The sequence below is a fragment of the Salarias fasciatus genome, chromosome 2, assembly GCF_902148845.1.
Source record: "Salarias fasciatus chromosome 2, fSalaFa1.1, whole genome shotgun sequence".
In the NCBI taxonomy this organism is placed as follows: Eukaryota; Metazoa; Chordata; class Actinopteri; order Blenniiformes; family Blenniidae; genus Salarias; species Salarias fasciatus.
The window spans coordinates 276,111-289,045 of NC_043746.1; positions in this window are offsets into that span (position 1 = coordinate 276,111).

The window sequence follows — 12,935 nt, forward strand, 5'->3', positions numbered from 1 at the left end:
TACATAACCTCCTGGCGGAGGTAATAATCATAAGTTGGGTCCTTTGGCACAAATTACCCCAGGCCCACCATTTTGAAAAAAATGCATCCCCCAGCTGTTCTGAGCTAGCATCATGTTAACTGTATAGACTCATGATGCAGCTTACGAAAGCAATAAAACATGTGTGAAATGTGTTCAAAGTTTTCTATAATTGTTCAAATACAGCAATTAAAAAACCTTAACCATGGAAATTTTACTTTGGAGGGCAAAAAAATGTTTTCTGAACTTCAATAAATCAATCAATCAATCGTTTTATTTTGAACTTAGTTGTCAATTGAATTTGCACAGGAAACAAGTAAACTTAAAGTACAATTTTGCATACCAAAACAACAACAACAACAACAATAATAATAATAATAATAATAATAATAACAATAATAATAATAATAAATGTAGTACATATAACACAGTAGTGACAACTTAACGGTTCGAAAGGGAGTGAGAAGAAGTAAATACTTATTCAATCCCACCCCCAGTACATACCATCTGTAATTGGTGGTTGCTTAATACCAATAATAGTGTTAACTATGTTAGAAGGAAATATCCCCGATGAAATAAAATGAAATGTATAGTCTTTATTTTCTAACAAAAATTATAATAAGACTTTTCATCCTTCGCTGTACTGCAATAATATACTTTCCTTGTATTTAGCCTTAAATTGATGAATGTTTGTACTTTGTTTTAGACTCCATCCTAAACTGTTCCACAGACGAACCCCACACACTGACACACACATACTTCTTCTTGCAGTTCTTATAGCTGGTGGTACGAGTTTATCACTTCCCCTCAGATTGTAGTCATCACCTTCCCTCTCCATAAATAAGCCTTGAATATTGGCTGGAAGAACATTTTTACTGGCTTTGAATAACAGTTGAGCTGTGTAGAAATTCACCAAATCTAAAAATTTTAGTATTTTGGACTGCAAGAAGAGTGTATTTGTGTGTTCCAAATAATCCGTCTTACCCCCAATTTCCACCGGACGCGAAAGCGCTGCGCCGTGCAGCGCCGCGCCTTGAAACGCACTGCGCAGCACTGAGAACCCATTCTCTTCTATGAGACAATTTCCACCGGGCGCGAAAGCGCCGCGCCGCGCCACGTTTCAGAAGCGCCGGCGCGCGCCGTGGCGCTGGTGATTCGCTCCAGTTCTATTTTCTGCGCCGCCGCTTCAAAACCTCGTAAATTCACTGTCGTTCAGAAAGCACCAGACAGGAAGTTACACCGGAAGTTTCAAAATAAAACACAACGCACGACCTCACGTACGTAATTTTTTTGTAAATGTTGTTATTACGCCGCCCCGGGAGGCACGAACAGGTCAACAGGGTCCCAGACACAACACGACGCCATGGACGAAGAGAATCTGATCACTGAAGTGGAAAAATACAGCATAATTTATGATCCAAAACATCCTTTTTACAAGGACACTGGCAGAAAGGACAAGGTGTGGAATGATATTTCATCAGTTGTGGGAGTGGACGGTGAGTTAACTAGTCTCTATTTATTCTTTTTAATAAGTTTAACCTTTAAGTAGTTTATAATAGCAAACGGGATATGTCATCAGCCACTAACTGTAAATTAACCTTGTATCACGTTATTCTCTTGTCTTTAAATTACTTATCATGATCATGTGATGTATTTTCAAGTTGATTGACTTTTTTGAACGTGTGTGTGTGTGTGTGTACACAAATGGAAAAGTAGTAGTTCATGTGCTTAATCTCTATCCACTGGTACTGAGGATTTTGCTAGTAACACAGGAGCCTGTCAGCTTCAGTGAACTGTGGGGGGTGGGCTCACTTGGGGCCTGTTGTTTTTCTCATGTAAATGTGAGCAGAGATCACACTCCTCAGGTAGCTTCCAACCATGCTGTAACTGTAGGACTGAAAGTGAAAAAAAACCATTTATCACAAAACACTTAGAAATTTTATTTTCTTATCATTTCTATTTTAACATTTCTCAAATAACAGTTTGCAAACAATAATGGAAACACAAACATAAAATAAGAACAATAACATAAGAAAACATACTGGGGAAGTTTTTGCATCTTTTTTTTTTTCCTTCTTTAGAAACTTCATATGTTACTCCTTAATTTACCATTTTTATCTGTGCTCATAAAAGGAGACAGACTTTTCTTCTTGAATTGTTTTTTTACAAAAATGTACAGATATTTACAATATATACAAAGCAACACTTTTTGAGAGAAGCAGTACAAACTGAAGACCTCAAAGAAGCGTGTTCATTTTAGACCATCCTGTCCAAGTTCTCTGCCAAGTGGATCAGCAGGGGGTACCCAAAAGGAGTGGAAGTATGAGAGGATAATGTCTTTCCTTTTGCCCCATCTTCAACTAAGAAGGTTAGTGTTACACATTTTTAACATATGCATAAAAATATTAAGATCTTTAAACCCTTTTGTTCATAAAGCTATTTCTTTAAAGGTGCCTTAAGGAGTTTGCGCGTTTTATGCGAAACAGCGCCCCCTGCAGGCCTTGGACGTAATGCAGCTTAGTGAAAATCTTGTCCTTGTGGCTCGCGTGCACGGATGAGAGGGACTCCGTCTTCGCTCATTTAGAAGCTCTCAAGTAAAATGTAAGTGTCTTCTCCCTGGTGGAGTCTGTGTGGAGCTGCAGTGCTAGAAGCCAGTCTGTTCTGACTTCCTGGAAGATCCTGCTCAGTTGTTGCTCACGAAGCATCTGGCGGAGTGATGGCGGACAAATCGAAACCTAACCAGCCGGAGCGCGCATTACGTCATTCCTTTCAAATTCTCCCCTAAGAAACTGTGGAGCCGGACCGGCACTGTGACTTTCAAGAGACAGTTTAGCCTGTTAGAGGTTCTGGTGATGAATATGTCAGGGCACATTGAACACATCATTAAAAATGTGGAACATATTTATGGTGGAAAATAAGCATTTTTAAGGTTGTAAAACTCCTTAATGCACTTTTAAAAAAATAATAACATTTCATATCTACATAACATAATTGATATAAATTAAGGTGTCTCTATGCAAATTTCTACAGAGGACTGAAGGGGATTTTTAAATTTTCTTTCTTTTTTCAATACAGTTCCAAGAGCAGTCTGGCCAGAGTGGCAAGAACGGAGGAAGGTGAGAGACCTGGGACTCCTCTCTCCTTCTCAGAATCTGAGGGGGGTCCGAGCACTCCAGGCCCTTCTCAACAAAGGAGCGATGCACCCTCTCCTGCCCCATCCCTGTCACTGCCTACCACCTCAGCAGACACATGCCACAGGTCCCCAAGTCCAAGGGAGCAAGCCCCAAGAACAACCCAACAGCAGAGCAGTACAGGAAAAGAGTCGAGAAGAAGCTTACAAAGCACATGATATTGGTGATCGCCTAATATCAATTCTTCAGGACCCTGCCCCAAAACCACACATGCCAGACTCAGATCTCGATGAAGCATATCATTTTGCACTCAGCCTTGTTCCAATCCTTTATAGAATGGACAGACAAACCAGACAGCAGGCAAAAATGCAAATTCTGAGCACCCTGGATAATTTGGAGAATCCACAGTTTCAACATGGTTCAGCCCCCCATTATCCGGCCAGTACGCAGCCCCAGTATTATCAACCCCAAATGCCACATCTCCCTTCACCCGTCAGAGGGCCATCCACCCAGATTTCAACCACCAGCACAAAGACCCCAAATGATCCCAACACCTACAGCGACCTTTTCACCCATTCCTCCAACGAGGAACGTGCAAAGATGGGAAGAGGAACGCTCTGAGGGGGCTTTTTACTCAAACCTATAGAATGTAAATATATAATGTAAATAATTTATTAGTAAATAGTTGTATGTATGTAAATAGTTTATATTGCCGTTAATTGTGATTTTATTTGTATTTCTTTTTACATAAGTTAAATTGCATGCCTGTTATTTTGGTTACTTCAATTTATATAACAATTTTTAAAATAAAAGTACTTTCTTACAACTGTCCGATTCCTTGAAGAGAATACCTGTCAGGTTAAAATTCAGATAGGCCTACAGTTGATGTTTTTTTGAAGGAGTAGTGTTGTGGAGATTCTATTAATAAATGTACCAACGATGAGTTCCTTATTGATTCCTTTTATTGAGGCTGCCCTCAGTCAGGAAGGGAGACATATTTAACAAATGAAGTGACAATGGAACAGAAACTCCAACAACCCAACCCACTTCAACCCCCTGTGGCTGCCGATGCATCTGAGAACAACAGCATACAGACCATAGATACCTTCTGGAGATCACGCCAGGTCAGGGGGAGACACATCTGTTTAGCATATAACAGGACAAACAGGAAAGAAACCCTCCATTTGGGTTGGTTCGGTGTCAGGAGTCCAGGGGGGCTGTTTGCTAAGGAGCCCGCTCATAGCTGATAACCACTGTATGTATTAAATACACAAAAATTTCTATCACAGTAGTCTACAATTCCCTGTGTATTGCAAATGAGAAGATGTCTTTTAAAAAGTATAACATGTTGGGTCGTACTTTATATGTTTTTATGGTCTGTGTAATTTGTTTCTCACCTGAGGGTAACAGCCAACCTTTGTTTGGGTTCAATCGCAGCTCTGTAGTTTGTGGACTGCCTGGTCAGTTCAGGGCCAATGATGGACAGTAGTGCATCCATCTGTTCTGCACTCATCCTAAAATACTGATGATGGCGCCCACTGTCCAGCCTCAGCTCCGCCACGAGATGATGGAAATCTCCTTGATGCCTTCGTCGCTGGTTCAGCGGATGCACCCAAAACCGGCCCCTTCTTCGACCTCTGCTCTCTGCCACGTCAAGCAGCATGAGAAAAGCTAGAATTCTCCTCCTACATGGAGCTGTACATGAAAAAAGAAAAGACCATTGTTCACAGTCATTGATCACAGTCAATGAAAGTAGAAACTTTTAAAGAACATAACGAACGCAGATATTACCATTTATTTTTATATAGAATAAACCATACAAAACTACTTGTTGGATAAAGAAAAGCAATCATTTGACATCAAAACATAAAATATGTACTCACCCATGCTAGAAGAACTATAAAGCACAGGGCAGAGCTTCTCAAGCACCTTTGAAAATTGAGAGAGGAGAGAGACCGGACGATAGTTTGTAAAGATGTGTTTGTTACCTGTTTTAAAAACTGGAATTACCTTTGCAGTTTTCATTTTATTAGGGAATTTCCCATTTTGCAGTGATATATTACATATATAAGTAAATGGTTTTAAGATACTGTCCATGACTTTTTTAACAACTCTCATGTCTATATCAAAACAATCGGTAGAACATTTATTATTACACTTATTGACTATTGCTTTGATCTCCTCTTCATTAACGCCAGACAAAAAAATACTGTTAGGATTTCTTTCAATTAATGAGTGAGTGAATTCCTTCCTATCCTGGATTCTGGCTGCTAGGTCAGGCCCAACACTTACAAAGAACTCATTGAAATTATTTACAACACTTTGCATATTATAATTTTCATTACTATCTTCAATAAAATATTCTGGGTATGTATCACCTTTATTCCTATTTTCCTTGAGTAATCCATTCGTTATATTCCAGATTCCTTTGATGTTCTTTTTATTTCTATTTAGAATCTGTTCATAATACAATTTTTTACTACTCCTTAAAATGTTAGTTTATTTTTGTAGGTTTTATATTTCCTTTCAGCTTCCTCTGATCTTACTTTCAAGAACTGTTTATATAAGTTATTTTTTTTCTTACAAGCATTTTGCAGACCCTTGCTCATCCAGGGACATTTTTCACGTTTTTTGTTTATTTTATGTTTTTGAACAGGGCAATGTTTATTATATAAGTTACCAAATGTGTCCAAGAATAAGTTATGAGCACTGTCCACATCCTTTTCTCTCATCACAGTGTTCCAGTCTTGGATTTCTAGGTCCTGTTTAAAGGCTTCAATACTTCTCGCTGATAATCTTTTTCTGTAAATATGATTAAGTATTTCCCCTCTCTTCCTGTAGCCATCATTACAAACAGTAAAAACTGGTAGATGGTCAGTTAAGTCACAAATCATTAATCCACTTGATTTGATTCTTTCAATGTCATTTGTGAAAATATTGTCGATGAGAGTTGCACTCTGCGCTGTTATTCTGCTAGGCGTAGTAATTGCAGGAAATAATCCCATACTGTACATGTGATTGATAAAATCGTCAGTTATTTTATGTCTATTGTGATTAATTAAATCTATTTTGAAGTCACAGTGATATATAATATTTTTTGTGTGCTCGAAAACAGTTTTCCTATCCAATCCATAAATAATTCAATACTTGACCCTGGTGTTCTGTATAAGCAAGTAACTACAATGTTTTTTTTTTCCTTTCACAGTTTATCTCAATTGAAATGCATTCCAGTAGTCCCTCAGTGGCATCTGTCATTTTGTCAACAATTTTATAATTTATTTCCTTATTCACATAAATTGCTACTCCTCCTCCAATTTTATTATCTCTGTTTCTGTAGCTGAGCTCATATCCATCCAGTATAAAATCTATACCCTTGTCTTGATTAAACCATGTTTCTGAAATTGTAACAATGCTGAAAGGGAATTTAAATTTTTGCAGGTATTATTTAATGCTGTCAAAATTTTTGTACATACTCCTACTATTGAAGTGTATAATTGATAAATTACTTTCAGCATTCATAGAGTTATAACCATCTTCTGAATATTTACAGTTGATATTTATATTCGAGTAAAAAGTGTTGTCCGGATCAATGTCATTTTCTGGATCATGGTCTTTGTGCTCTGTAATCCCAAAAGGATTCAACTCATAGAAATTATTGTCCAATATTCGATCTCTCCAACGTTGATATTCAATTGTTGAGTTCATATGCGCCATAGCTTGAGAAGAAGTTCATTACCTTGCTGGGTCAGACACCTGCCTCATACTTGTCCAACTCCTCCAGACTCCTGATAATCAGAACCCTGGCATTCTCTGGTGACCCATTCAGTTTGATGTATATTTTGCAGTTACTCACCCATGTGTGTTGTATTTTGTTTTGTTTTTTCAAGAACCTTGCTTTGCGGGCTATTTCACCATTCCTTGTTGTCAGATAATCATTCATAAATACGCTGGATCCTTTTAGTTTTATTCCTTGCTTTAACAGCTCTATCTTTTTCTATCTATTCACAAATCTCATGAGCACTGCTGGCATCACGTTGTCCTTCCTGCTGGGGAGAGGGTGGCAGGCCTCGATGTCATCTAAATCTGATTTCTCCAGCGTCCACGTCAGCTTTTGATTGTTTTTGCCAGTCTGATATTGTCACCACTGCCTCCGTAAGTGAATCGATCGCTTTTCTCAGGTCTTCGACGTCCTCTGCGGCAGGGTTTTTTTTTCGGCGGCATTTTGTTTGCGAGTCACTTCACAAGCACAGATCTTAAAGTTCACAGCAAAGTTAGCTTTTAGGCTAACCGGCACTGCTCCGCTCGCGCAGAAACGAGCCTTTCCCGATCCGGTATCCGTATTCCAATCCGTGTCCGTGAATATCCTCCACTTATCTGTCAGGATGCTGTCGCAGGTTAGTCGATCATTTGCTTTGATTTCGAGAAATTCAAGTTTTTCGTCGAGTTGCAGCACAGCGAAAACAACAGCACGCAACCACCACCGGAAACCTGAACTTAAATGTGCTTACCTCTCAAGCCATGTGTCTCCCTTCTTTGCAAGATGAGCGGAATGGACGCCTCTTCAAAAATATGTGGTCACATGACCAACAACTACTATGGTTTTCTAAATAATAGGCGTGCCACTACTTGCCCCTTGGCACAAATTACCCCGCTCTTCCCTACTAATTAAATGCCATTAAATCAAATCTTTTCTCCAAATGATGGGTGGAGGCTGTGCACTGTCCCAGTCCTCCTCCTCAAAACCTAGTGTCAACACACCTCCAACAGCCTGACAGTCTCCGGTCGACGCCTGCTGCAGACACCGTGTCCTGAACCTCACTGAACTCTTCAACGCCTGAGCATTTCCATGGGATCGAGACCGGCCGTTTCTATTTCTGTGTGCAGGATGATATGGACGTCTGACGCTCACACGCTCACAGACAAGCTACAGACTCATGGGAGACCAAAGACGGCGGCAGACGAGACGGGTCACGGTACTGCAGCATGCCGGCGAACGGCCCACACACTGCTGGAGAAACGAGCTGATGGGAGACGTCTTGTACAGTGAGATGGCTGCAGAGAGATGCAGGAGACGGTCGGATCGGGGGAGGAGATATGGAGATAAATGAAACATACAGGCGGATAAGAAAGATAAAAATATGCCTTTTTCAATGTAGGAGTGTTTTATTCTGCTCTTATAAAGCTCTTAAAGCTTCAGATCATATGTGAGATTCATCCCCTGTAATCCTTTTGAACTGTTCCAGATTCATGATCTTGAATTTGAGTTTTATTACTTCCTAATTCTGTCATCTATAATTTCAGGTGGATAAATACAATTTATTTTCTGCATTTTGGCTAATTTCTTGCATATAATGGAAAATCTGATTTATATGAGTTCTTTGCATGATTACAGTTTTTAGTTTAAGCTGTGCTGTTTATTTTGGTGACTGCTTCATATCCAGCATAACAGAGGTTTTTCCGTGGTTTCCTTCTGTAGTCTGTTATATATAACTTGTTTCTTAATAGAAGGTGCATGGAATAACTTATACTGAATAAAATATAAAAAAAGAAAGATAAATAATATCTAAATTTGAACTTTTCAAACAGACAAAGACTCGGTACAAATGGATTCTTTAAACAAAAAAAAAAAAAAAAGAAAAAGAAGGAAGAAACAAGTCAATTCCTCAAAAGATTTAATCAAAAAAAGCAACACATGAAATGATCAGATGAACAAAATTAGCCAGACTGTCCGAGGGCAAGGATACCATCATCCAGGTAGATGAGATTGAGAGACTGGAAAAAACCAGGAACCTCATCTAAAAAGGCAGATAGGAGGAGAAAAAGAGTGAAGTTGGAGAAATCATGCCAGAGGAAATGAAAATGAGATGGAGAGAGGGAGGGGAGTCTGAAAGTCAGCACCTGAGCGAAGAGGAGGAGATCACAGGGTCTGAGAGAAAAGAGCCCGAGGAGGATCCTCCACCTCCTCATCTCCGGTTCCCAGGGTTTTAGGGGAGCTTAGCACAACGTTGACGAGAGTGGGAAACGGCTGAGGAGGGCAGAGACACAAAAGAAGGCATGGCAGAACAGAAGCTGGAGGGAAGTTAGTCAGAAACAGGAAACAGTTCAGGTAATAAGGTCTTTAAATGACTTGCTCCTCAGTAGCTCTACCTTCACGTCTGTAAAAAGCCGTGACCGATGAAGGGAACATCAAGGCAACACGTCACACAGGTAAGATTCCTCTTTCGGACAACGTGTTGTGATCAGACGCTGTCTGGCGTTCATTTCATCAGTCCTCGGAAAAAAGTGCTTCTGGATTCATGGAGCTGAGGATCGGCCCGGAAAGGAAGTAAAACCCAAAGCGTCCATCACCTTGCCTGGTCTCTTTCTGGCTGCTGAGCAGGTGTTGCCTCCTTACAGCTCTCATGCTCGGCCTTAGACGGATCAGGCCAGCAGCTCTCCTGCTGCTTCCGGGCCGCTCAGCACTCGGCAGACCTTCCAGAGAGCCTGGTGGACTTAGGATCGCTGAAGCTAAATGCGCTGCATCGTCAGCATAGAGAAGCTCCGTCAGTCGAGAGCGTTTGGAGCACATCGTGGACAAAAGCTCCGCCGCAGGGTGACACGGGATGAGCGGAGAGCCAGACAGCAGCCGGGAGCTGAAGTTACATGCGGTCGGTCACCCTCTTTCAGTCACTTATAGTTTGAAGCTGGAGTGGACCTCCGAGTGTTTCATCAGACAAAACCATTGCTTTGTGCAGCATCGGTCTGAGGAGCACTGAGGTCTCCAGAGCTGTCAGCCTCCTCGGTCCTGGACCTTTTTCTGATTTCCACCTGGACGAGCTCTCCACGTTGGGTCAGGAAGTGCCTGACTAAAACTATGAACTGAACACATCAGAGGGAGTTCTGGATTGTTTGAAGTGGCTCCAGTGACTCCTGCTGGCGGATCAGCCCTCCCAGGGTCTGAACACTGGAACCTGTTCATTCCGAACTGCAGCCACCATCACAACCCTGACAGCCATGAAACTCTCACAGAGCAAAGCCTGATGATCGATCAGAGCGGCTTTTTATTGGAGGCGTCCTGCTCTGCAATCTGCTGTGCCTTTTAACAGACATCCAGGCCGCCGTTGATTTGAAGGACCTCTCAGGTGGAAGGAAGGAAAGAAAAGACAGCATGGTTCCACAGCGGGTCGGAATGAGACACTGCCGTGTGGACTTTAACAACCCACTGTGTGTAATGTCTCCATTGAGTAAAGAATAAATCAAACAATGAGGTTGTTTTGTGAACACAGGAGGTTATCATGGATGTAACTGGACATGCAGACCACAGTCTGCAGCAGCCAATCTACTCTTTAACCTTTATTTCACCAGGAAATCCCTGGAGAGGGAGAAATGAGCGAAAAGAACATTACACTACAAACCCTCGACACAAACGAGGACGGAGAAATTAAAACTTAAACACAATTAAGATAACATACCAACATTTCAGTACAGTTTAAGAATAACAATTACACTCTTCTTTTGAACAGATTTTTTTAGGCACAGGGAAAGAGGTAAAATATTTAAGCTGTAGTTATTTTTGCAGGTTATTGGAAAGAGTGTTAGAAGAATCCTTTGGGCCGTGTTCTGGGCGGATTCTGGGGACTGAAAAGGATCAGGTGTGATGAGTGAGATTTTTTTTGGTCCAGATGTCGAGACCTGTGTTTTTTCATTCCAAAAAACAAACAACATGCATTAGGAAAGGTTTTTTAAGCTTTTTTTTTTTTTTCTTGATTTTAGATTTTACTTCAGTCATAGTATATAATAAACAGAAAAGTACAAAGACATATATGTATATATGGTTAATTTATTATAGGTTTTGAGCTGAAGCCGAAGCTTATTCAGCCCACCTTTACCTCACCGTGATATAGAGAACAAAGAAACATTATACAAAAGTCGAGACAGTCCAGATGGAGCATGACAGAGGGAGTCTTTTTCCCCCTTATTTTCCCTCCACCCCTTCTTTATTCTTTTTCCTGTCCCTTTTTATGCATTTATTTTTTTTCCTTTATCTTTCCTTTCCTTTCATTCCTTCCCTTTTTCTACTCTCTCTTCCCTTCTTCTTTTCCCTTTCCTTTCCCTGTCCTCTCTTTTTTCCATTCCAATTTTCCTCCTTTTCTTTGTCCTTCTCACCCTTTATGAGACCGCTAAGAATGGTACTAACAATAAATAATGAATAGAGATAGATTACAAAACACAAGACAGACTGGGCCACTTTACACACTATGTTAAACCCTCAGTCACCAGCGTCACTATTGACAGTGATTTTAAATTTGTCAAGCAAGTAAATGCCGTCGTTAGATTGGGCTTTTATCATCTTCGGCTTTTATCTAAAGTTAAACCATTTTTAACTTTTAAATCTTTTGAACAAGTTATGCACGCTTTTATCTCTTCTCGTTTGGACTGCTGTAATGCACTTTACACAGGCATCAGCCAGAACGCTCTCTCCCGCTTACAGTTAGTCCAAAACTCTGCGGCACGCCTTTTAACTGGGCGTAAGAAATATGAACATATAACCCCCATTTTAGCGTCGTTGCACTGGCTCCCTGTTTGTTTTAGAATTGATTTTAAGATTTTATTGTGTGTTTAAAGCCTTAAGCGGACTGGCCCCTCAGTACATCTCAGACCGCATCCAAATTTACCAGCCCCAGCGCGCCTTGAGGTCTGAAGGCCAGCTCCAGCTCGTGGTGCCTAAGACGAGACTTAAAGGTGCATTAAGGAGTTTTTCAACTTTAAAAATACTTATTTTCCACCATAAATATGTTACACATTTTTAATGATGTGTACAATGTGGCTTGACATATTCATTGCAAGTACCGCTAATGTTACATCCGTGTGGTATATCTTAAAAGAACGAGACAGGAGACGGACCAACTTCAAGCGCGTGTATTACCATTTCACAACAAGGCGCATTAACATCAGCGCGCCGGCTCTAGTCCGGCCAGGTAAGGAAACACAGGAAGGACATTTTTAATTAGAGCAACAGTGAATATATAATATATCCCTCCCCCTTTACTTTTGATATCCCTTATCAAAAAGTATTTACATTTTCTTCTTTAACTCTTTTTTTTTTTTTTTTTCCAAATTATTGTTTTAACATTTGGCTGAACTACGGAAAGAGGGTAGACTGCCTCAGTCCGAACTGAACCCTGGGAGTTATTCTTACCCAAGTAAAACGAGTCAGTTACTAAACTATAAAGTTAGTCTGTCAGGTGGTTTTCTGGTTCTTCTCGGAAGAACACGACCTGTAGGTAGCTCAGGAACATTGTCTCTGGGAGACGATGGTGTGTGTCCTGGTTTTGAGACAACGTCTGGCACAGATATCGGTGTGGGCTTTGGTGGGCCTGGAACAATGTCCATGTCCTCTGGCTGTTTCGGTTGATCCTCCAAAGACGGATGTTGGTCCTGACAAAAGGCTGGGTCTGGAACGGTCGATATCACAGGGCGCGAATCCTCAGATGATCCCGCAGATTGAAGAAGCTGGTCGATGTGTCTTCTCCAGATGAGATGATCACTCGTCTCCACGGTGTATGACACAGGACCTGTCTTCGCGACGACTGTGGCAGGAGTCCACTTTACACCCTGTGTGTAGTTCCGAGCGAGCACTTTGTCTCCCGTTGCAAAACTCCAGAACTTAGCTCTTGAGCGTCTTTCCATTTGAGCTTTTTGTTGCAGGTGTACGGTGTCTTTTGTCTGTTGAGGTCGTAGAAGGTCAAGTCGAGTGCGAAGTTGTCTTTTGAAGATGGTAGATGCAGGAGACACCTTAGTAGTTGC